A 27056-nucleotide genomic window follows, 5' to 3' on the forward strand; every position below is an offset into this window, starting at 1 on the left:
TAAACTCCACTCACACTCCACCACTTTGCCCACATTTGGAGATTCTGTGATGCAGACATCAGCAAGCTAAAATGCTCACTGCTAACATGATCTTTTCAAAATGGACAAATACCCACAGGTGCAAAATCAGCGTTCATTCCAGGGTCCAATGACTCCACAGTAGTCATGGACTAAGCTATAGTCTGCACACCAACATTTAGCTCAAACAGGCTTGCCTGCCAGAAATACACACACACAAAAAGGAATGGTACTTGTTACTGCTCTTATATCAACTTAAGTACAATTTGAGGGGATCTTAAACAGAAGTGTCAGCGCCCACCTCTAGTGACACCTTTTTTTTTTATTAATTGCTCCTTTAAAGTAACCAAGATGCTATCAAAGAGTAATATTTCAATATTAATATACATAAATTGCATCAAAGCATCAGTCTTGAGAAAAAAGCATGCAGACTATTAATCGCAAATCACTGCAAATTATGTGATTGATTGGATCATTGTCCTTACTGACAGACGTTCATGTTTCATAGCACTTTAAAATACAACAGGGGTTTATCCAAATTGCTTTCCAGACAAGGGAGACTAAGAAGAGGAGCAAAAAAATGATGACTGACGTAAAGCTATATTAAGAATATTTACATAAAAGATAAAAGCACTAAAATGCATCAACCAATATAATAGACTGCTCACTAAATAACCTGACAGTAGGGCCATCCCGGTGTGTTTAAACATCTGAGCTCATTTTCCTTTTATCTTAATGTGTTAAGCTAACCAGAGCAGTGGCCTTGAACAGCCGTTACCTGCTAAATACTGGAGGGTTGCAGGGTAGGTCGATGACAGAGCGATTTTGCCACTTGCTCACTTTTTGCAATTAACTAATCAGGTCAGATACTATGGGAGCTGGCCCCAAGGTGTTTCCTAGCAACCATGCCGCTGTGATCGCTCTGCAGTGTTGGTGTGTGTGTGTGTTTTCGCAGAGAGGGAGAGTTACTGCCGCAGTAAAACTGTCTCTCAGCTATAAGTGATTTGTGACTTCCCTCTCTTTTGCTATGTCAATGTAGTGAAAGGCACGTCGCATCTTTTGTTTGAGCAAGCACACTTTTATTACGAGAGCAGGGATTGGCAGGTGGTGCAAGACTTTCAGTGTAGTCATGTTTATCCGGTGCAGTTCTCACACACTGAGAAATTATGAGTTTGATGCACTTCAGCAGAATATATTGTAATTTTATTGTCACGACCTGGTGTTTATTTATGGATTTGTTTTCCTTGTTTTGGGTTTTTAGTTTGATCTGTGTTTGTTATTTTCCTGTAGTCCTGGTGTTTTGTTTCCCTGGGTTTGTGTTTAGTTGTCTAGTCTTGTCTTGTGTTTCCTGTTTTACTTTGGTAGCCCTCCCTGTGTATTGTCTTGAGTTTTGCTTCCTGTGTTTTCCCTCCTTGTTGATTACCAGCCCTGCCCTCATGTGTGTCACCTGTGTCTCGTTGTCTTCCCTGGTCCCTTTGTATTTAGTCTTTGTCTTCCCTGCACTCTCTGCCAGTTTGTCTTGTCGTCATCCAAGGGGATTGTATTTTAGTCTTGTCTTCGTCTCTGCCATGCCATGCTACAGCCACGTGACCAGGTTATTCCATGCCACGCCATGCCTTTTGTTTGCCATGCCTTGATTTAGGCTTGTTTTTGCCCTGTAGTGGCTTTTCCACGTTAGGTGTGATTTTTAGTTAGTTAACTTTTGCCTTGCCTTTTGAACCACGCAAAGTGTGATTTTTAGTTTGTTTTGTTTGCCCTCCTGGCTTAAATAAAAGACTGCTTTTGTTTTTGAAACCGCTCTGCTCTCTGCAACTGTGTCCTCCCGCACCACAAACCCTGACATTTATTGGCTTTGCCACATGAACATATGTGTCTGACACACTGCAGTATCAGGTCAAAGAAAAATGCACAGCATGATAAATGTTTTTTTTGTGACTATAGGTTTTAAGTCTTGTGCACAATGAAAATCTAAAGGAGGATCATCTGCTGAACAACATTTGGTGACTGAAACGTCTGCAATTAATCTATTCTGCCAATTTGTGGCTTCCGAATCTGTCTGTGAAACAATACAGATTGAACACAGAACACAGCACAAAGATATGCATCAGTCTGCTACAAAGAAACCAAACAAGGCACAAAGCATTTTTTGCACATATGTGAACACTCCAACCAGACGTGATTAACTATGGCCCCGTTCACATTGGGGAAATGTGGCTTAAGCAGGATTTGGCCGCATCCAGATCAATCCAGATGTGTTTTTTTGAGTGTGAACACCTCCAATCCGGCTGAATCCAGTTTGATTTTAAGCCGGCTAGATCCACCCTCGAGAGGTGGATCTAGCAGGATTGGCTCAAATGTGGCTCAGGTGTGAACGCAAATGTGGCTAGCGAATCCGGCTAGCCACATTATTAGCCATATTACGAGGCGCCACCTAGTGGTTTGGAGAACAGCAAACACGCTGGATGAAGCCGGATTGAGTGCGGACACAACTGTGTGCTAGCCAGATTTGAAAATAGGTCTGAACGCATCCAGCTTAAAGGCTGTCTGGGCTCAATCCTACTCTAGCTGGAATGACTTTCTCCAGTGTGAACGGGGCCTAAGAGGTTCTGTGGTTCTATGTTCTGAAGAACTGTTCATGTTCTGACCTGTTATTAATAAAGATTAAGAAGATTGGACCAGTTGTACTTTTTTTGGAATGTTTGAAACCCTTTTTTTTGTGTAATACTTGATACGTCCCAGCCTCACCCAAACTACCCCCAGCGGCCCCCAGGTAAGTTGACCCCTGCTGTAAATGCTTAGCCTGGCAAACCATACCCATTGATTGTCCAAATGTGTCCAGAGAAGGTTTACTCTGCATCCATTGGTACTTTACCCTGGAAATCCAATTTAAAACCAAAACGACCAGACTAATACTTTGTATACAATAGAAAAAGAATTAGGGTGGCTGGCTAAGCTGGTATTGTAAAAACTAACCCAATCATTGAAATATACTAGAATAGAATACTTTATTTAATACTTTTTATTAAATTCGGGTACGAGCAGCAATACACACTGACAGTCAGTGCAAGAATTAAGTAAAATAAAAGATGAGAGGAATTATATACAATACATACTAAAAAGTCCTTCACATTTTATGATCCCTCCAAATAGACTTTGAAACTTGGTTAGGTACAAATTAAAAGCCATTGTCACCACAATAAAAGCACTCAAGAACAAACAAAATCTTGACAGTAGTTGGCTTGACTATGGCTCACATTATGACCTAATAATGTGCCTGCAGATCAAACTGAGATGCAGTCAGTAAAATGTGCTGCTGAAAACACACACAGATGATGTTAGGAGGAATATGAAACAACTTTAGCTTCAGCTAACACTGCTATGTTAACTAGCATACACACACACACACACAAGGTCAGATATTCTTGGCTTTATTAGTAAGACATTATGTTTTTCTAAGTGTTGCATAGTACAAGACTCATTTTACCTCAACTCCCACACCGCATGACAGTTAGTTGTTTCCATAGGGACCGATACACACAATATGCCTCATGATCTGTGTAATTCCATTCACCAAAGACCTTGTAAGCGGTATGTAAATGTCAGTATTCAGGGCCGCTGTGAATTTGCCGTGCAGCAGAGCCCCATCCTTCATCAGCCCTCCACTGTGAAATATAGGTGGGAGAAGACTTTGACTTGTGCCAGAAAATGACCTTTGCCTCAGAAAGGAGTCATTGGTAACCCAATTAAAAGGAAATGTCATGCTGGTAATTGCGTCTCACAATGTGAATCATCCACATGGGGTGGCTCACTCTGAATCCAGGGACAGGGTGGTATGTGGCATTGAAGTCTCGCCTCCTCTCTGTCGCTCCCTGTCCTCCTTCTCTGCTCTCTCTCTCCAGCTACACTGCTCTATTTTTTGTCTGGAGTTGTTTAACTACCTATCACAGCATTTTTTTATCCCCTACAGCATGTTCCAAAGTTAAAATATCTAAAGGAAGCAACTCTTTGGTGTTTCTCTCTCTCTGCCATATATAACTTTGCTGTGATATTTACTTACTGCTTCAAAAACCTGTAACACTTGTCCTGGTAAAACCCACGACAGAATCTGGATCTGAATCCGAGGGGTCAGAAGAGGACAGCGTAACGATGTGATTCTTAGAAGAGTCCTGTCTGATGATGAGGATATTATTTCTGAATCATTTTGTAAAATGATGTCTCTCTGAGTCTATGATTCTCCCTCTGGCAGATGTACTGTATGCTGTATATTAAGTTATAGCATTCTTGTGATAGCAGATTGTGTAATCTCAGGGTTTGTTATCTAGATTGCCTGTTTCTCCCTCACTAAATGTAAATGTTAAACCAGATTCAGGCACAGATGGCTGCTCTGCCTCTGTCCTACAGCACAGCAGATGGGAGGTCTCAGCTTCGCAGCCCTGCGTTTATTTCGCTCTCCGTTCCAGTTGTAAATCAAAGTTGTTGTTTTTTTTTCCTCCTCTCTCTCTCTCTCTGACTCGTTTGTTAAACCGTCTTCTCTTATCGTCAGCTGGAGAAGCACATCCTGCGGCCTCGTAAATTACGTGAAAAACACACACGGCCCCCCTCCCTTCCTCTCTCTTCTTCCACACCGTGCGCTGACTTCATATTTTATAAGGCCTCGCTTGCTGTATAAGTCGGGTTAGCATTGTTCGGGCTTGTTGTGTTTTCAGGATCTTGAAAAACCACAAAACTCAACACCCAACTCCTGGGAATTTGTTTGGAGATAATGAAAATACACACACAGCTGGTACTTGTCTCAACATGTCTGCTATCGGACATGAATGCAGCAGACAAAGGGACTTTCGCTTGTTGCCCATCTGAGGGCTTGACCTTAGAAATGTTAGAGCATTTCACTTTTGATAGGATTATCTGCTCCATTATAGAGAAAGAAGCCAGTCTTGCAGTGTGGCGATGGCTCTCTTTCATGCATTGTTCCAACCTATAATTGCTTCTTTTCATGAATCTTGCAGGGAAAGGTTATGCTGGTAAATCTTCCAGTTGTTCGGCTCTGTGTTGGATTATCAGAATCAAAAAAAAAAACACACACACATAATTGTTGATATTGTATAAGGATTCATTCAGAAAAATGCAATCACACTTTCCAAACAAACTTTTTCAAAACACACTTGATTTGGCACACCCTGGCTGAAGAGTATTCAGTAGATTTTATGTAAAGCGTGTTTATTATAATAAATTCAATAACTCAGACAGCTTCACTGTTTTTTGGTTGGGAGGAGGAGATTATAAAGTGCCGTACTTTTACAGCTAAATTTAATGGCATGTTCTCATATGCAATGCTGGCAGATGCTCGTTAAAATGGATTAGAGTGCAGGATATCTGAAGCCCCTCTCTGTTTTAATTAACCGATACCTCTGATAAATATTTAAAACCTTGGCAATGACATTGCCACAGAAGGAGGCACCCCAAGGGTAGATTAAGCTGAGTTTTCAGGGGGAGGTTTAGACTTTTTAAACTACTGAATTGCTCAATAAAATACTGGAGGATCCTTGAAGAGTCTGAGATTTTGGGGGTTTATGTGTGTAAAACTAGCTTGAGCTGGAGTGTTTTGATGCTTGATAGGATGCTGGAGTGATAAGTCATTAGAGACAGATGCAGAGGGTGAGAACGCACGTCATTTCTTCACATGCGGCACAACAAGCGAGTCCGTGTTATGACTGGCTGGATGTTCAGATGTTACAGACGTAGAATCTGCATCTGTGCATCAGTGCATGATCACAGAGGGACTCCTGTACCAAAAAAACAAACATCTGTCAGAAATACCATAAAGCCAATCATCGTAACATCCCACGGATGTGCTAACATGTATTTTGAAGGCTAATTTTCTGATTAGCCTAGCTTGTAGTGAGAAATGAGTCGCTTCACGGTCTGCATGGCTGCCAACTGTCAGCTCCTCACTGCAAGCGATGGAGGGAAACTGGAAGCATACGTTTCATTTAGATAATGTTTCTGATTGGATGATGACTGTCCCTGCAGCCTTGGCTTGAGACACCAATATCAGACCATCTATTCCACTGTCTCAACAAGCAAAGGGTATCAAACATTTTTCCCTGCAATAAAACCTGGTGGACAGACTAACCAGTGTTAAACAGCTGTTAACGCCTTATTGTAGTAAACACAGCGAGAGGCGCAGAAACACAGCCAGGCCTCTGAAGCCTGCAGCTGCACGGATTGGTCATTGATCGGAATCTTCTGCATGTGTATCCATTAATGTGTCTACATGTAGTTCAGACTTGTGCCACCTTGGATGTGTTATGTAAACATGATGTGATGAGTTTGGATTAATTACATTTCTGAAATGGTCTGAAGCAAAGCAGTTGTGTGGCAAAGGGTTAAACAAGCTGAAAAACAGTAAAACACTCTGTAGAGCTGCTGAACTGAGTAACTGAGTAATTCTTGGTAGGTTTATCACTAGGATGCACTTGTTTGAGCCAATAATGTTTATATAAAATTATTGATTAGTGCAGTATTTATTCTTAAGGTAATTATTAAGCTGTTGCACACATGTGACTGTTGCTTTGTGTATGTGTACTAAGTGTGTTCATCATATTTATTGTCACTTCTTGTGTATGCTGTTATAATAGCCTAATTTCCCTACAGGGATTTAAGTTAATCTTGAATTTAATCTAATTAAAATCTGGTTTTCAGTTAATTCTTTCATTTTATGCATATTGATAAAAGGTGACCTTGAATATCCAGACAGTATCAAATAATTAAAATATAATAATTAATAATAACAACAATAATAATAACAATAATAATTTTTGTGTACACTATGAATAACTAGCCAACAATTTGTGTTCTCAAGTTAACTTATCATTGACTCACCTTCCACAGGTCAGAGAAGAGATGAAGCAGCAGATACATGCTCTTCATTTATCTGAGAAATTAAACACTATTTACTTTGGCTTAGTCTCTAACTGAATCATTCTCCTATGCCGCTCATTAGCATTAGCAATTTTCTCTGTACAGATGAGAAACGCAAGCTGATTGGAATCCAAATTAAAAATTAAAAGACCATAAGTACTGAGCAAATAAACAGTCTCTTTTACCCCCACTGATAAGGTGTGAAGTTCTGAACAACCAACAGAAGAGGGAGGCGCTTTTTATTTTTTTATTTATTTAAACCAAACATGGTCGCCCTCTCTGTACTATACTCTGGAAAACATCACAGCAGCAGAGGAAGCACAGAGGCTGAAGTTTTATTTGCCTGCCACTGTTATCAAGATTTAGTGTTGGTTCACCTCCTTACATTAAAGCAAAGATAATCTTTCAGACAACTCCAGCATTAGTCAGAGCTCCTGGCAAGGAAACACTCACTGCACAATATGTAGTGCGGCTTCCTTCAGAGTAATGTAAATCCATCCCAGAGACTCATGCCATTCTCTCATCTAATCCCTTATCGGGCTGAAAAATAAGACTCCAGCGTATCCGTTTTCAGACATTTTTCAGTGAAAGTGCAGCTTTTTTTTCTGATGAGTTTCTTTGAAAGAAGCAGAATGTGACATTATCAGGGAGGAGGAGGAGAAGGATGGCCCTCTTACCACTAGGAAGTCTGGGAGAAGTCATTCACATGTACATCCTTTAGTGTTTAAGCTGCTGCACGGTGTCTCATCTAGCTCTGAAATACATGTCAAATGTAAATTTTGGGTCAGGCCCAAAGCTGCGTTGCAAACTTTTTACCCTCCCTGAGAGCTGAAGCCAGCATCAGATCAGCTACCAGAACTCTTCTGGATCCTCTAAAATCTGGGTTTAAGTCTGCAGCCGTTAACCGTCTGAGAGCTCAAGTTTATGAAGACCTCAGGCTATTATTTTATGTCTTTCTTTACTAGAATCAAAAACGTCTGCTTTAATTAGCTGGATTTTTTTAGTGTTTGCTTGTGGGAGGTTGTTAACAATGCATCAGGAGAAAAACCCTTTTTATGTCTGGAAATCTATTTATTCACACCCAGATGTAATAACTCACTCAGGATCTTATTACGACAGAAACCAGAAATGAAAGACAAAGTACGAGTCTTTGCTCATTATGTCAAGAACTTGTTAAAACAAGAGTCACAGATTCTTTAATCATTTAAACAAAAATCCTACACACTTTACCGACAGTGTAAACCAGACTAATAATTGACAGAACTTTTTGGAACGTGTGTGGTTAATCGGTGGTAACGTTTCATTGTGTTTCATTATTTTACTTAAAATGTAGAAATCTTTCACAGCAGAGCGATTATTCCACTTTCTCAGGTTATGGTGACTAAATTAGCTCTCTTAACAAGATGTGCGCTCATTGTGTGTGAAGACAGGTTATCTCATTATAATGACAAATCCCTGAATAAATATATTAGCAATTAACCTTTTTCATCCAAGACTTTCTGCTCTCTCAAAGGAGGAAAGCATGAGTCTTTCTCATATCAAGACTTAATTATAACTTGTTACTATTAACACTATTAGTATGTTGTTAAAACAGTTAGCTAACAAACCAGTGTCAGCTAATGTTGGTATGCTAACTTTTCTCATCCGAACAGTGCAGTCAATTACTGGCATGGCCAATAATTTGTGTTTAATTAGTCTTGTGCTACAATACTATGACACTTATAATGTCTTTGTTTGTTTGTTTATTGCCATTGATTCCATTTTAAACTTTTTAAATGACATCCAAAGACTTTAAGCACGTATGTAGTTTTAATTAGTGACTTATTGTGTGTTGATCTGAGGTGAAATTAGCGCTGGAGAAGGCTGTAGACATTTTTATTTCTGCTGTAACGTTTGGCATTTTAACATGGAGGTGAGGTCAGAGGTCACTATTTATTTTTGCTTTTACAGTTAACAACAAACAAACAAAAACCTAGCAGCTGTTATTGAGAGAGTGAAGATGAACTTTACAGGGTATCTTATAAAGTTTATACTTTACAATTTAAAATTGTGAATCTAATAGCCCTCTAATTCGGATGTAGTGTGATTGCAGAATAATTCTTTCACTAAGATGTATGTGCAGTTTGTGCTTTTTGTACATTCAATCTTTTTTACTTTCACAGAACAGTTTAACTGTTGTTGTAAGTGTAAAAGGCTATATTTAACATTTTACTCAAAAGTTGTGCATTATCAATTATAAATATTTACTTTGATTATTATTGTTGTTGTTGTTAGAATTATTATTATTAGAATTATTTTGGCAGCTTCTTTTTTACTGCAAAAACTTTTGAGCATTTTTATCAGTGTGGTCACTGTTGTAAAATGTAATTTCAGTAAAAAACAATTTTAAAGTGCTCATTGGTTTAAAAAATTGTTTTTTTTTAAATCCCCCTGAAAAATGTTTTTACTCCTTTTCAGAAATAAGATCATTAGCATGAGTAGAAAATTAAATCAGTTCCCGGTTCTGCGGGTGTTAGTTTGTTCTCACATTTCCTGCGATGTCACTGAAAAGGGGCAGTCCAATTAAGAGCAGTGGATTCATAACTGTCAGGTAAATTCACACACTACTGTCTGCTTAGGACCCAACACCAGGAAATAATCATGAGATTTGGAAGAGAATGTGAGACTGTAAGTTACAAAAAGAAGCGTGTGACACAAATGATTAATGTAACTCACATCTGTCCACGTTGTGTGAATTACGTGTGTGCACAATGCTAATTATGAGGAGTTCAGAGAAAGGTCAAACAGCGTGATCAAAGGAGAAAGGGAGGCACTTATCAAACTTTCATTCTGCTCCCGCAGCACGGCTCGATGAAGATATATCGAGGATGTGTTTAATGCATTTTTAGCACAGGCAGCATTTCTGAGGTTTCAATCAGAAGATAACACAAAAATCCAGCGGATGAGGTAGAGGAGAGGAGGAATTTAGAGCGGATGTTTCATTTCTAAATTCAAAGTGGCAGCGCCCCACGCTCGCTGCCTAGCACACTATCATAGGAAAGTGTATAATGGATATCTATTTGTCAAATTAGATCAGAAGCTGATATTGAGGTAAGACTGCTCATATCTCCTGTGGGGTTTCCTCTGGCAGCATGGATATTTTCAATAGGCATTAATATATTTTGCGGCCTCACTCTGCTCAGATTTGATAGCAGCCCAGAGAATCAGCTGCGCTGGAACTAGCACTCTGTCTCCTACTCTAATCTCACTCTTTCTTCTCCTTCGGCCATCTGTCATTTGCTCTTACCTCCCTTTAAAGAGCTCTTTTCCACTCTGTCCACACATACCAATCCCTGCCCCTCTTAAATTAGCTTCTTCATAGGAATTTTCAAGTTCCTGGGAGACATTTGTTGTCTATCTCACAGCTGTGGCTGTTGTCCTGTAGCTTCCTGTTACATTTATATGGGTGAAAGCATGTTCAAAGCAACATACGCACGCCCATGACAGCATGTGTTTTTCAGCTTATATTGACACAGCAGTGATGCATAATTGAACCTCCTGACAGTGCAGGGTTAGCCTGATGACTCCTGTTGGGAATCCAGTTGCTGCTGGTGTGTTCTATGTGTTGGCATTACAACATACCTTGCAGTGTCGGTCTACAGATGTCTGATGGAAGGAATGAAAGTTTGCAGATTCTTTTCTCGCGGCGTTGTTTGGAGGAGCTGCTGCATTTATTTCCCTCAAGTTGATTTGTTTGGGCAGGTGTGAATAATTGCGGCACCCAGTAAACCGCAGTGAGACGCCTGAAAGTGTTGATCTAAGTCCTGTTCCAAGTCAACGTCAAAGTCCATCATAGTTATCTGGATGTAGTGGGCATGCTGCACTGCTGACCTAGAAAAGCTGTATTAATTTAAGATTGGATAATAATCATAGTCATTTTATTTTACCATATATATATATATATATACATATACATATATATATATATATATACATACATACATTGAATCCCGGAGTTGAAAAACTTTCTATTAATTAACAAATTACACTGAGGCGAAGCTCTGATGAAGGCCACGAAACACGTCAGGAGCTGACTGAACAAGAGCCTCCAGGGAACACGGAGGAGACGTGTGCCTACTGTTACGTTTGTTGGTTTTCATTCATTCCACAAGACAGTTTCATGAAGACGAGTCATTTTTTTGAACGTTCTTATCTGCAGCTGTCACATCTGATGTGCACGATTTATCTGCATACAGTCACATATCACAGAGGAAGAGTATCTGACAGTGACAGGAGCTCTCAAAAGGCAAATGCAGGACATACATGTCAAAGAGGAGCACAGGCAGAGCATGTAAAGCACTCACACAATCACAGCTCTCTGCTAACATTATCTGAAGACTGATCTTTAAGGCGTCTTTCAGAACGATTCCACATCTAATATTTTCTGAAGTCACAGGGTTTGGTTGATTATTGTTACATGGATATGCTATATTTACATTGTCTAACAAACACAGCTGGCTAATGGCTCCCATTACTTCAGGAGTTTTGTTGGATCTTTTAGTCTCTGGCACAATAATTTCCTTTGGGATTAATAAAGTTTAATCTTATCTTATCTTATCTTATCTTATCTTATCTTAGTCAAAATGTCCTCACACGTAAACAGCATATAAGGCTGACCAACAGGGACATGTCAAGCAACAACCTCTGGTGCTGAGACATGAAGCGGGTGCAGAAGTTTTAAAAATTGCAGTTCACCCCAAAGCCTCTAGGGTAGACCTAGGCAAGGCACGGCCCGCAGGTAGGACCCAGACCCCACATGATCCACCCAAAAATTAGCAAAGGCCGGAAAAGTCACCCGTTGAGCACGCCCATCTTGCTAACCCTCCTTGTCTCTTCCCTGCTGCAGTACATCCCATCTACTCTTTGGAGAGACACAGTTGTGCTGTCCACGCTTTCAAAAAGCTGCGCGACTATGATGAAATGTACAGTAAAGCGTGCAGAAACTCCACGGTGCACTCAGATGTTACTGCAGTGCTACAGATGACATAGTTCATTGTAAAAAGCACTGTTTTTGCCCCACTTTAAGAACTTTGGGATTTGATTTTCGTTAAAATAGTTTGAACTCTAATGTTTTTCTTAGTAAGAATATCTTCACATCATCTGTGCTGCTCTGCACTGTGTGTGCCAGAGTATGTTTCAACATACAACCAACGCACACTCAAAGCAGACATGGACACACACAGGGTAGAGGACAGAGAGTGACCAGGAAATGACAGCAAGCGACTCTTACAATTATATAAAAATGTAATAAGAGTATAAAGGTAGAATCTGTGTCAGTGGTCTCCAATTTATATTATTAATTATTGAAAAATATGGCCCTTTGCTTCTCTTATGGCAGTCAATGTGGCCCTCGCAAAAAAAATAATTGCCCTTCCCTGTTCAAGGGGATGGCTCCAAAAGCAAGTTTATCACCATAGACTACCATGTAAAATGTTTATGAACACATCATTGGCCACACTCTTGACCTTTTATTGTAATATTTGGTGCTATACTCCAGTTACTTTAGCCTCCTGTGGTGAGGAACCTCTTGCCCTATTGATGTACTGTGATTGGTACCCATGTGTTTTTGCTTTATTGATAAATACAATGGTAAAAAAGGATTTATCTTCAGCAATACAAGCTGGACAGCACAGATGCTGCTGCTTTTGTACCCAATACAAAACATTATTATCAGTAATTGTAGCATAATAGCAATAATATACAGCTTCTAATAGAAAATAATATAAACCTAGAGTGCTGCATATGCAGGGGCAGCCTCACCCACAGAGCCACCACAGATGTCATTGTGATGACGGAGGGGGGCAAATCCCACTCAGTTTGACCTCTCTGTCATGCCACCGGTCCTCCGCGCAGCCATTACCGAGCAGACTTAGTAAATTGAACTAATCATCTTTGATTAAGTACAGACTCCAGGCTTGTGATACAGCAAAGACAAAGGTCATTCTTCATAATGTGATGTGACATCGCAGCTCCAATAGCTGAGGCAGTGAGTGTAGAGCCTGGACATGCACATTGCATGGGGGTGGGGGGTGCAGGGTGAGTAATTACACATCATTTATTCAGACGGTTCTGAATACAACCTGACTACAATGTGAATACTTACTGGAAAGTTAGCACAGTGTGAATGTGCTGCTCAGACCTTCTGAAGGCCGAAGCACTACAGTCCTCCACTGTGAGCCTGCGCGAGTCATTATGTGTGCGAATGGACTCTTTGTGTAGCGATCACACGAGCTGTCAGTGTGTAATGTGTCCATGAAATTAGCATCAGGGATAATAATAATGATGCATTAATACTTGTTGTGGTTTCTCTGCATTGTCAGTATCCTGTGGCTTATGTATGATGCCTAGAATCTCAATATCTACATGCATTTGGAGGAAAACACTGCAGTCAGTGAGTCGTAAACACCACCAACTGCAGCATTTTACTGAAAAGCAGCATCTTACTACCAGCAGCCATGTTTGGAACGAGGTGTCAGGAGTTTCATCGTCAGCCGCCTCACATGAATATGCAAAGCGCTGGGACTGCCAAGCTGCCAGCAGCTAGAGTGGAGCAGAGCTGGTACAGCAAGGCTCTTATGCAGCGTTATTGTGGAGATCTAAGCTTCTTGCACTCAAAAGTGCACGTGATTTATTTTTCATACCACGGCGAGCACTCTGCAGCCTACAAATGGAGCGATCAAAGAAATTCTTCTATTTGCTGCTTTCTTTCATGCTGCTGGGATTTTTCCCCTCTGTCCGTTGCCTTTTCCCTTTCACTTTATGACAAAACCCATTTGCTAATAGGGCTCCACAGGGGCTCAACTGTGCCTGAAAAAATGTCATTTTGACAGATCGCATTTTGTTTTCAGCAAAAATGGTTTAACACATTGATTTTTTTTAAACTATATTTAGAAATGCCCAAGGCACGTTTGTGTACAGAATTCATTTTATGCTGCACTATCAGAGTTTTCGCCTCCTTCCACTTACAATTGATGAAACTCTTTACTTAAATTAATATCAGATTACACAAACAATGACCACATTTGTTTTCAATAATATTGTTGAATGACTTATTATCCATTTATGTCTTTGGGCATTCATTTCACAAACAAGAAGTCGCTCATTCAAGCTTCAATTTGTGCGCTTCTAGACCCAAATGCTTGTAAAGCTACTTACTAGCACTTCTCTGCAGGGAATGCAAAGCTTGCCTTGTTTATAAGAGAGGAAGAAATATAATTTGAATAAGCTTTTAATCTGTGGAGAGATGATCCAAAGGACTCAGCTGTCGCTGCTTCCCATTTCAGGACACAATCTTCTTACAATGATGGGACTCTATTATCATTCTGTGGCACATACACCAGTGAACAAGAGGAAAAAAAATCACCTAACAAGGAGAACAGAGACAGCAGCAGGAGAGACGGTGAACCTACAGTGCTGCTCACTTTTTCAGCTGCTTTAATGAGAGGTTGCACTATAAAAAATGGAAATGTTACTGGAGGGGCGACTCAAAAAATATCCAGGTGTGGACATAACGGAAACATTCACTCTTTACTGTAAGACTTGAATTAGTCTTTCTACATCATGTCATATAATAATCATCCATCAGCCTTGGATGAACTGTGCCTTGCTGAAAATGTTTCTTTAGTGCAGCACAATGAACTGATTCAAATCATGCCTCTTTGGAACCCAACAATTAGAGCTGATAATCATGAGCATAGCATCCAAAATTACTTACAAGAGGCGTGTGTGCACACAGTTGGACACAGAATGAGCTGCAGTAAGTGAATAAACTACAGAGCACACACACACACACACACAGATGAGGTCAGTTTCCGTCATTGCGTCATTGATTGGTTATAGAGCGTGTTGTAGTAGCTGTTGGTGCCACTTTGTCTGCTAGCTGTTTATCTAGCCATTTTTTGTTTCACCTAATATTTTGCCATCAATTATTTATCTATTAATTAACCACTATAACCTTTAACTGTGAACTATTTATCTAACATTTGCTTTATCCAACGATTTCAACTTGTTTTTGCTTTGTCCAACTATTGATCCATTTACCTTTTTTACCATCTTCATTCATTTCAAGTTTAGAATGTGCTTTGTTTATGATATTTTCATAGCACACTGTAACATTTCCTTTTTTGTTTCCATGTAGAAAAGATGTCAGTGTGACTCTGTTGCAGGGCAGTTATGCAAGATTTTAAAAAGACGCTTGTTAAACTCAGCATGAACACAATGCTCATGTTTTTTAACAAACAGCAGCACAGCAGTGGTGCAGTTCATCTGCAAAATGTCACTCTGAACAGACCCAAAACAATCGCTAGCTCACAGCGCTCACGCTGCTGCTGCTGCTGTCATAATTAACTGAAAAAGATCCTCTGCTTTCATGCATTTTGCTTCTAAGTGGGTAACTCGCCTCACACACAATGTTGTGTAGACAGTTTTAATGGGGCGCAGTGAGAGAGCTGTTAAAGCTGTCACTCAGTCAACATCTGGAATCAAAGCAAACCTGGATGTTGATTTAGTTTTTAATCTGTGTCCTGGTTATTAGCTACATTCTCACAACTGCTGCTTGATAACATATGTACAGAACTTTCTGCTTTTAAATACACAAATGTCAAAATTGACTCTATGTCTGTTCTTTGTTTTCTCTGTTCATCTGATTTAATTGGTGAGTGTATCGATGGGAAGCCACGAAAACGCAGAGCTACTTTTCACATCATATGGATGAGCTGGTGTCATTAGCCCCATACAAGATAGCTAGTAATAACTGAGAGTTAGCTAAAGAATAAAAAGGCTAAAAGTAATGAGTAACTGTTAAGTTGTGTGGTGGAAAGAATCCAGTGAAAGATAATCAGATGTGTGACAGAGAAGTTAAAGGAAGTTGTCATGAAGTAGGGTTTGCACTGATGTTACAAAGGCTGCAGAGTTTTTATATAAAGGATGTTTGAGATTTTCTTCATTAGTTTGGATTTGTTTTGACAGTCTGATGATAAACCGGCTGAATTAGCTGACTCAAGTAGATACAGCGTTTGAGGACAGACTGCACTTGGCTAATTACTGTTCTACCAGACAACAAAACAACTCTTAGCGTTTTGACAAATTCAAACAATAGACCATTAAGCACACTCGAAATCACTGAGTTATCATCAAGGCTTTTTATCCAGCTGTAATTATTTTTTATTGCAAATATATGTGTGTAGTGGGGGGGGGGGGCAGTATTCATAAGCAGCCAGTGTGCAGCTGAGATTTCAGAGGGCAAGATTAAACTTGCAAATTTCTATCATCTGTGATTAATGCCAATACATATTCACCACACACACACACAAAAACAACAAAATTAATGTGAACCCACTCAGGGAGAAAAGATGGAAATCAGGGCAGTTCTAAAGATACTGATTGCAGAGAGAGAGAGAGAGAGGGAGGCTGAAACTGAGGCTTTTTAAAACACGCCGCCACCATCGTTATTCCTCAGACATACTGACAACAATTACAAGAAAAAATGAAACAGGAGGGTTTCCGATAACGCTTTGTTGGAGATTCAGAAGTGTTATGCTTCAATGTAACTTTCACATTAAGTTCCAGTTGTGATGATAAGCAATGCAGCTAATGTGAATGAGCTAAATTCGTCTTTCCTTTGGGGATCAGAAGCCTGGTTCTGCTACAGTCTGGCTCCCAGTGGAGAGAGAAAAAAACTGTACAGGAACTAATACTGAAGCTCAAATCAGAAGGGAATCAGTATGTGTGAGCGGATATGTCAGTGGAGTCTAGTCACTGCATTAGGTCAGGATTATTGACCATGGTGATTTACTTCAACCCGTTTAGTTTCTGGCAACACTGAAATCCTCTTCATTTGCACAATTTCACAGAGAGATAGTTAAATGCTGAGAGGCATCCGGCCTCTCTCACTGCTGCTACTGCTGCTGCTGCTTTACAGCGGCTATTCAGCTAAGCAACTGAGTGGAAGTGTAATTATTGTTCAGGCAATATTCCCAATCTCAGAAAATACCCAAACAGATAAGACTGGCCTTGGATTGTATGGAATGTTGCCTGTCATTTACATGAGCTGTACAGTAGACACACAGCGACATACTGTCCTCAGTAATGAATGCAACAGCTTGTAGTAATGAAACTTGCTTCCTCAACAAAAGAGGGTTTCTTCCTCCATTACTAACCAATTTCCTATATACGAGCCTATTTATGCCGTAGCTTTAGGTGCGCTGACAAATGCTAATAAACTCCCCTCTGCACAAAGGGCACACTTCAGCTCCGTGCATCAGCAGCAGCAGCGTCTGTTTTGTGTGCTAATAATTGCCTTTTACAGTGCAACATGTGCCGTGTCGTCATGGCGAATCATGTTTACCTGAGAGATTGCATCAAAACACAGGCGCACCCCTCCTCAAAGCTATAACTCCGCTCATTGTGAAGGAGGCTAAAGGGGTATCAGATGTAAATCACATTTCATTTTGTGGCTTCTCCGTGTTCGGGTGAAATTTCATGTTTCCAAATCTGGCTTCAAAAGTTGGAACCTAACAACAACAACAAAAACTTTGCTTGTGTGCTTAGGCAGATGTGTGGCTGACATTATAGAATGATAACAGCTTATAAGATGCTGCTCTCAAGATGTCAACGTAGAGCTGGCAGCGCACAATAAATGGAAATAAAACCAACAGCATCTGTGATAGACTTTATTTTCAGGTGCATTGGGACCCTTTATAATAAAAGGCACGTTTAATAGGCTCCTCTGTCAGAGCAGAGCTGAGGGATGAAAAGGGTTCCTGACACCAGCTAAGCCCCCTGAGAACTCCTGGCAGCAAAGGATTGTGGGCCAGGCAGCAGATGCCTGTGCAAAGTTCCAATGATTATCCTGTTCACAGCAAGCTGCGTGGCATGAGGGGCATGGAGCTGCTACCTCTCAATTAACATCATCACAGACACACTCAGGATGTGTGTGTGTGTGTGTGCAGGGGATAACAATGACCAGAGGTTGTCAAACTGATTTTTTCCCTCCCATAAAGCCGTCCTGCCGTGCCTCTGGCACCCACATCGCCTCACCCAATTAAAAATCAATTAATCAGCTTAAAGTCTTGCCGCCTGTTAATGGACTATGTGTGCTCGGATTGATAAGGCTCATCATCTGCGTTGATGCTCTTCTGCCACTACTGCAGCTATATTTTAACAAAAAGTGTGTTTTCAATCTGGCAGATCTGGCGCAGACAGAAAGCAATTTGTTCAGGGTTATAAGTTAATTAGCTCACACCTCACACCTTGTTCCCAAATGAAACTTTGTATTCATTTCAAATATGTGTTTTGTGTTGAGTTTGGGGGGGGGGATTATGAGTCACACTTACATGCTTAAAGGGATAGTGTGACTTTTTAAGAGGAAACCTCCAGTGCTGAGAAATGAAGCCAGAGCTGCAGTCCCCCTGCGGTCTCTGGGGGCTGGCCCCAACCCAAATGCAGAAATCCTCATAGGCCTCCATGTTAAAAGTTTCCAATGTTTACAGCCTGATACGCAAACAGTTTTGGTCTCTCTAGATAGGTTCCTCTTTTGTGACAACTGTACAAGCATTAATTTTGATATAAATCACTAATTTTAATTATATGACTCCTTAAAATTTGGGAATAACCAATCTGAGTGGCACAGGAGGCCATCCGACTGTTTAACTCCTCCCCTTTCTGTAGGGAGAAGAGGTAGATGATCATGTCATTCCCTCCACTGGTCTCTATTTATATTTATTTATCATTTAGAACTTTAGACCTTTATCTCTATATTACAGCCATGCAACATGCTCAGGCATTCTGCTTACTGTACTTCTTTGGATTTTATTGACACTTATCAAAGTCAAAGTCAGTTTTATTGTCAAATCTGCTATACGTGCTGGACATACAGAGAATCGAAATTGCGTTACTCTTCACTCCGCAACAACTTATAACCTGTACTTAATTGTATTTAATGTAACTTGATACCTCTGGCAAAAGAATTTCCTTCGGGATTAATAAAGTTTTATCTTATGCTCGACCTATTGGCATGTGTTTGGATTATCCAGGATTTTAGGCAGACTATGATGCTGCCAACATGGCGACAGTTGGAGGCTTCCTAACTGCTTTCTTAGTGATGCCAACCTGTGCTTATTTGCTTCTTTAATGGATTTATTCAACCACAAATTTTATGCAGGTTGAGGCTGTAATATTGTCCGTTTTAAATACTTTGCCGCTCAAAGCTCAGCTATGTTAGATGGTTAACTGTTAGTAGACCATGAAAAGAATTTAAAGAGTACAAAAAAGCTGAACCCATTGCCATCACATCACTTTACAAAAGCTAAAAGTAGAAGACGGTTGTCTTCTCTGGCTGAAAATCAATCGCATTCACATCCATCTATTCATGAGGCTCTCCAAGTATGGCTGCTCTTGCTGCGAGTTTTACTAAAATGTCAATTATGCTTCCTGAAGTTCTGTTTGCTGCTGTTTGTATGTTATGTATGAATACCTGAGTGTAATAAAGCCCTGCAGCCATCTCACAGACGGAGGATTGAAGTACGCATCAGAGAGGAGCTTTGTCATGGTACTGCACACAATGTCTTCATTAGGTGTTTCTCTTTATTTGTCATTAAGGTAATATATTTTGATAATAGTTGTAGTGCAGCCAGCCCAGCTTTACAGAAACATGTCAGAGTTTTGTGGCGACCAGCAATAGTTTTTTACATAAAGGCTCCAAAAACACAAGATTATCTATCTATCTATCTATCTATCTCACCTGGCAACCTCAAAAACTGAGCGTTCAGTGATTAGCATCAACCCATGATCGCTCCATAAACTGTCCTGCTTATTTCATAATAGAAGCAGCTCACAATTGTAAGCTATGCACAGCTTGGAGGAAACATCATATAGGCACTGGTGCTCCTGCCAAATCTCCTCTAAGATAGCATTTTCACCCATAATGATCGTCTCACATGCCAAAGCTGTTGCCAAGTGAAAAATCACGCCTAAAATTCTTTAGCTCTGCACTGTACTGTAGATCCTCAGTTAATATGCCGAGCCTTCAGAAAGCTGCCACATTTGTTTTCTGTCTGTTCCTGAATTTAAATTTAATGAAATTCAGCTTTTTCCACCAAAAGTACACCAAGCCCACCGTTTTTCAGAGAAGCATCTGCCTCCAGCTGTATACCTAAAGTTTACTGTCTGAAGCTGATTGCCATTCAGTAACATTAATCATTAAGAACAGCAAGCTGAAGGATGCAGACTTCTTATAGAGCTTCATTTCTATGAGAAATGCACCGTATGAAAAGTTTACCAGCAGCACAGACAGTACATGGTTTTCTCCAGCATCCCAGACAGCCAACAAAACCTTGACGTCTAAGGTCTTTTTTTCTTGGAAAAATTTTTTGTTTGCTGGTAAATTTTATTCTTTGTTTTATATTAATATTTCATTAATATTTCATCTATTCCTCTGCACTGGCTTGCCTCCAGTCCGGATCATCATCCTGTGTCTGTGAGAGCTTTTTCCTCCTTATCATGTCATATACAATTATCTTCCTTGATCCGATACATCCCTCTCTCTGCTGCCTATCATAGTTCAATCTCTATCCATCTACTGCTTCCCACAGCCCAACACCCACTTCCCATGCCTCCAGTCCAATCCCCTCCTTTCTCATATTCTCTTCCCCTTTGGTGCACTATTTCCATCCACTATCTCTGCATCGCTTGCCTCAGGGCAGTCTGTATGTAGACTTTGTATTATATACGTTTTTGTGCAGGTTTCCTGCAAGGATTCAACCGCTGCAGAAGGATGGGAGTTCTCCAGAGGTCAGACCTGTGACGGACATGTTGGCAGACACTGACGGTGACCCGCTTGGTACTTGGAGGCAGCCATCAGCAGGCTATAGCCTGGATCATGTTCCTCCCATCGGTTCCTATGACAGGACACAGGATGTTATCAGGGGAGAGGAGAGGAGAAGAAACAGGGAGAGGAGAGGAGATTCTGCAGATGATGCCGACTTTGTGGGTGCCAATCCTGTGTCACCTGTATAAAGGGAAATCAGCCTCTATCACCATCGCTTGTCACCTGGTAGATGCTGTCACCCTCTCACACAAGTTGATCAGTGCCACTCCAGCTCGCATGTACGCAGGCAGGTAAACACACATGAGTGTGAGTCTGAGTGGCAGCGGCATACACCGAGCGAGCTCAAGCAGATGCAGATGAGCGACATCGATGTCACTCTCCACAACAATGCAATTAAAAAGCTACAATAATTCCCTAGAGGAAGTGAATAAGGCTATTATGTTGTCTGGGGGTGTTGAAGGATTTAAGACAGTGGCATTGTAAAGGCTGAAGTAAAATCAACCATTTTTTCCACCTCTACAGTAGTTACTAGATCTCCCTCCTGCTTCCTTTGCCTCCCTCCCTCCCCCTCTCCTCTCTCTACTGTATGCATATTGGACGATAGATTCATTGTGCTGTGCACTCTGGCAACCCCTCATTTTCATTATAATCTTTAACAACTGTCTGTGGCATGTTTACAAGGCCGCTCATTTGCAATCATGGCATCAGTTCCCTACCTCTCTTCTCACTGCGGCGGTGCCTGTGGAGCAGTTCAGAGAGCAGAGGACCTCTACCCCCTGGTGGCCAGGACGAATAGTGCAGCTGAGGGGGGTTACCGTAACATGGCTGGTTGTGCACCACTGAGTGTTTTGACTCATATTCATGCGAATGATATGGTTTTCCGGATCTCCATTTTCAGCTTTACCAAGCACATGCTGAGTAATGGTAATCTGGAATGGTGAAACATCCGAAAAAGGACCTTAATTGCAAAGAGCATGTGAAATTGGGTTTGAGGGCTTAAGGCACTGGTGTGTAGTGAATCCATGCATGTGTTGGCAAGATTACTTATTGTGCAGTCTGATCATACATATGCAAATACTCTCTCATGATCCCAGAGCATTGAGAGAATTACAGAAGGCATCCGTCACACTAAAAAGACTCTATACTGGCCCATATAATCACTCAGCTGAATTGAGGGCAAGTGGGAAAGAAAGGAAGTATTTTTCTTTCTCTCTGTATCATCATTCAAAGACCATAGAGAGAGAGAGAGCTCCAGTGCACAGATGCTTCTGAATCATTTTCAAAGACCTTTTCTTACCAAACACGCAGCCCTCCCTCTGCACAGCGATCGGGTGCAGCTTTTTTGGTAAATATTTGATAGTCTGGCCTTGTGTCTTTGAGACATGGAGAACGTCCGTGTGGAGTTGTTTTTAGGTCATCTACAAGACCGTTCTTCTTCTTCTCCTTCTCCTCCTCCTTCTTCTTCACCTTCTTCTTCTTCTCCTCCTTCTTCTTCTTCTCTCTTCGTCTTCTTCTTCCTCTTCTCTCTTCTTTTCCTCACTCGCTCCCAGTGAAAAATGCAAAGGACAGGATGTGATAGTTGGGGGGAGATTTGTTTGAAATTTGCCCCAGTTCAGAGAAAAAGGCGTCAAGTATGTGTGTGTGTGTGTGTGTGTAAGTGTGTCAGGAGATAACGGAGGAGGCCCCCTGCCTCTCGTTTTTCCTCCCGCAGGGTACACTACCGATTCAGGGCTTTCATCCGTGTTAAACAATGTGCCACCTTCTGAGAGAGAGCCGGGAAGTGAAGATAACCCTGAGACAACTCCAAAATGTTGTTTGTTGTTTTAGATTCAGCAGATGAAAATGCAGTCCGGGGGTATATAGTGTTGTGGCATTGTGTATTGAGCCACTGTTACATCATACCTGCAGACGGAGATAAAAATGAGTTCCTTGAATGTTTGCGTCTGGACCCGCATTTAGTGAAATAAACCGCTGACCGCACCTTTAAACCTCGAGTCGTTTTACTTCAGCAGCCAGGCGGGACACTCATTCTCAGAAATTAAAATTCATACATGCAGCGTTTGCTTCAAAACAGTCATCTCAACTTGATGACTTAACACTTCTTCTCCACAGTGATATCGTCAGACTTGTTCCACGTGTTAACAGTACACTCCTGGTGTTGCTAAGTAGTCACACTGCCCACAGACTTCTATGTAAAGGCAAAGGTGTGTGTGTTTGTGGAACCAGTTGGTGTCATCAGTGAGAGGTCACCAGGGAAATCCAGCTGATGGGAAATCGTTATGTAAATCCAATCAAATTAAAATTAGAGGCGCACTACACTGTTAAATTTTTCACCATGAATTTACAGTAAATTACTGGCTAATAATTGCATTACTTTCACAGTAATATCACAGTAATTTACTGTGAAAACATCGATTACAGTATCATATTGTAAATAGTACAGTACAATATTGTAACACAAAAATACAGTAATTTGTTGTGACACATTACAGTTAAATGTTAAAATGTAAAATCCTGGTAATATCTTACAGTGTAGTCTAAGGTATAGAAGGGGGAGGGGCAAGGGATGTAAAATCCTATTACTACTGGGCCTAATTTGCATAACCAGATTTACCATCATGTAGCGTTTCTCTTCACATTCATATCTGGCTGTATTTTGAGTTTGTCTGCGTTTGCGTCCTACTTTGGGTGATAAACAAATAACCATGCTGTGCAGATCTGCCTCAAACCTGCAGTTTATTGTTTCTAAAATGAACTTTTCAACCATTTTCCTCAGATAATATGTGACACTGCATCAGTTTGCTCCGAGCGGCAGACTCAAACCAGGCATTCAGAAGTGCTGTCACACCTGACAACACCTCAAACTTCCCCTCAAATGTACCTCTGGATTAGCCTAATAGCTTCTAGGCGTGAGAGTGAGGCTGCAGGCTCCTGGTTTTAACACCATGATGGCAGAGATCTGATTAGGAGGCTTAACCACTTCACTTTGATACTGTAAACGGCCCCACAGAGGCTGTGTGGGTGTAATGTACTGTATGTGTGGGCAGATTTTTTAATTGAATCCATTTCAATACCACACATTCATGCATCGCCAAGCCCCATGTGGGATTACCAGATGTACGCATGTATTCTCATGTAGTTTGTACTGCAACTATAAATGTCTTTTTAATCATGGGAACAACAATAGTCTGTCTGTCGTTGCACATACCCAGCAACTCTTTATGGTACGGAGTTCAGGAGAGAGGCAGAGTTTAGGTACCGTTCACACTGAAGAAAGTCAATCCAGCTAGAGTAGGATTGAATCTGGATAGCCTTTAAGCTGGATACGTTCAGACCTATTTTCAAATCTGGCTATCACACAAGTGTGTTCACGCTCAATCCAGCTTAACCCACCTTGTTTGTTGTCCTCCAAACCACTAGGAGGCGCCTCATAAGATAAGATAAGATAAAAAAAATATAATATACAGAGTCCTTTCAGGCTGTGGTAGGACCACGTGTGCGCATGCGCCATGCATTTTTTTTTTTTGGTCCTGTGTCGCTCGTTCTTTCGTTTATTTTGGTTCAAAAAGCAGTTTATTCCTTTGTAGCCCTGTCGAAAATAAACTTGGTGCAAAGCTGTCGTAGTTCGATGGTTGTTTAGATACGGCTTTTGTACGTGACAGTCCCTGTGAACCGGAAGTATCATGTCACTAGCAGGATTCGCTAGCCGGATTTGTGTTCAGACCTGAGCCACATTTGAGCCAGTCCGGCTAGATCCAGCTCCGAGAGCTGGATCGAGATGTATCCGGATATATCTGAATTTGCATCATTCAGACTCAGAAAAAACTATCCAGATCTGCCCGAATCCCGCTCTAGCCGGATTGATTTCCCCAGTGTGAACAGGGTCTTAGAAGATGACCTCTGACCTGGGACCCGGTCACCGTCTCCCCACAGGAGACCATTGAGAGGATCCACGATGCGATCTAATTACATTGTCACAGGCCTGGGTGTCTAATGGGAACATGGTCCAACCAGTTAACCCCAGCAAATGACCAAGCTGCCATCTGAGACTCCTTGGGCCTGATAAGAGATCAGTGGTGGATCCTGAGAGATTTCTCTGGATGAGACTTGGTTCCATCACTTCCAACCAGAAACAAAAGAACCATCAGAACATGGAAAAACATGTGCAGCAGGTGAAGCAGCAGAAAGTCAAGAAGATCATAGAAAAATGACTGGAAGGAATACACCTCCACCAGGAGAACACTCCACACCACAGTGGTGACACCCGCCACCTTATTCACCCAATTCAGCTCCCTCAGACTATTACCTCTTCCCCAAGATGAAGAAGGGGCACAGAGGTCAACAACTGTGACAGTGATGATGTTGCACTGACCTCACTGCTGCTGGACTGTGTGAGTGAACTATGTTGTATTAAAATACATTTTTAAAAAATGGCCTCTTTGTACCTTAGGCCACACACTTATCAGTTGCCTTGCCGCCTTGTAATGCTAAACAGGTCATTACAATCACACAAAAGAACATGATCTCATGAATATTTATCACAAGTCTCACAAAAGAACATTCTGAAGAGCGACTTCAGAGACACGTATTTAGATTTTCCGTCTAGTAAGTATAGAAAGTCATATTTATGTGTGATTGATGTCAGTACATCTAAATCCTTAAAGTGGCTTAACAGCCTTCTGAAGAGTGTTACCATTGCAGTTTTCTTTGAACTCCCTGCAGACACCTGCAGCATAATCTGAAGTGATGGTTAGAGGCTGTTTGTGTTGCTGTAAACTGTGGGTTTACTGTGTCTGACAGGCTTCCACTGCATGTTTTCCAGCACATTTGTTTCAAATCAGCCAATTACAGGCAACTTCTCTGCTCAGTTTATGTGTTTGTGTTCCTGTGTGTGTGTGTGTTAGTTGGCATGTATTTCGGGGCTCATGCAGAACAGCGCTGTGGGACAGTATCAGGTTACTCTGCGTCACTGAGCTCAGACAGCTGCGGAACAGTTATTTTTTATCATGGAATGAGGCGTTGTGTGGACTCCTACCTCAGCGAATTTATTTTGTGTGTTTGCATGCGCGTTACAAGTTAGTGTGCATGTCTTCTCGGCTGCAACTGTGTGGTGGTATATTTGCAGGGGAACAGCGCGTCCCCGTCCTCTCAGATGTCTCTGCTCAGACAGCAAGGTCGGCCCGTACCTCAGACAGTTACACCATTAAAGCCTTGGATCCATCTCTTCCGCCCCAAGGCGCCACACACACACAACAAGCAGCTGCACATCACCCACAGTGAACTAATATCCACCTGTCATTAACCCCGCATTACCGAACCCAACGTGTTATCGTCTAGAAACCAGAGCCTTTGGGCTGCACTGACTCACAGGGTAGCCTCATAAAACGCACCATTAAACAATTACGAGGCTTTACGACTGCACCACCTGACCGAAAGCACACCGTCAGCCAGTGTTGTCTTTGGAGATGGGCAGAAGAGGCGGAGGTCAGGCTTCGTAGAGGGGATTTGAGCCTGATTACCACCCAAAACTATTGACCCTTAATGTCTCTGGTACCCAGACCTGTTTGTTAATTGGTTAGACTGAAACACTAAAGGCGCTGGATGCTGTCCAAAAAAAAGAGCAGCTTGCATAGTTAAGAGGATTCAAACATATTATTGTGACTCATCCACATTGGAGCAGAGTCCTTAAAATTCTGCACAGAGCTGGAAGTCTTTCTAAAGACACTGCAACAGTTTTAGCTACATCAGGTATCAGTGAAGTATAAATTAGATTTTAGATTCTACTCTAGCAGGATTGACTTTCTCCAGTGTGAACAGGGCCTTAGTCCACCATTGATTATAATCCATCTACTGATAGCAACATTAGCATTGTAGCCTGTAGCTTTTCATCAAAGTATTTACCTTATTTTACCTGTTTTTATGAAATGTTACACCTGTGTAGCCTGTTTTTGCAGTTAGCAGTTAGCCAGCACATCTTAGATTACCATGCAAATGTGACCCATATAAACTTAAATAGTCAACAACCTCATTAAAATGCTACTTAATTAGACATGCTAATACAGTTAACCAAAATGCAACAACAATGTGTTAACGTTAGCATATGATCACCACTTGGCAGTCTTTCCTGTGAATGAGATTCCCAAGGAATGTGGTGGTTAAACTGAACATAATTAGCTGCCTTTTCTTAAGATTACCGTTAACAACACAATATCTCTTGTTAGCTAGAAGCTACAAAGACCATGTCATTATCTGA

Source organism: Parambassis ranga, chromosome 2 (assembly GCF_900634625.1).
Source record: "Parambassis ranga chromosome 2, fParRan2.1, whole genome shotgun sequence".
In the NCBI taxonomy this organism is placed as follows: domain Eukaryota; kingdom Metazoa; phylum Chordata; class Actinopteri; family Ambassidae; genus Parambassis; species Parambassis ranga.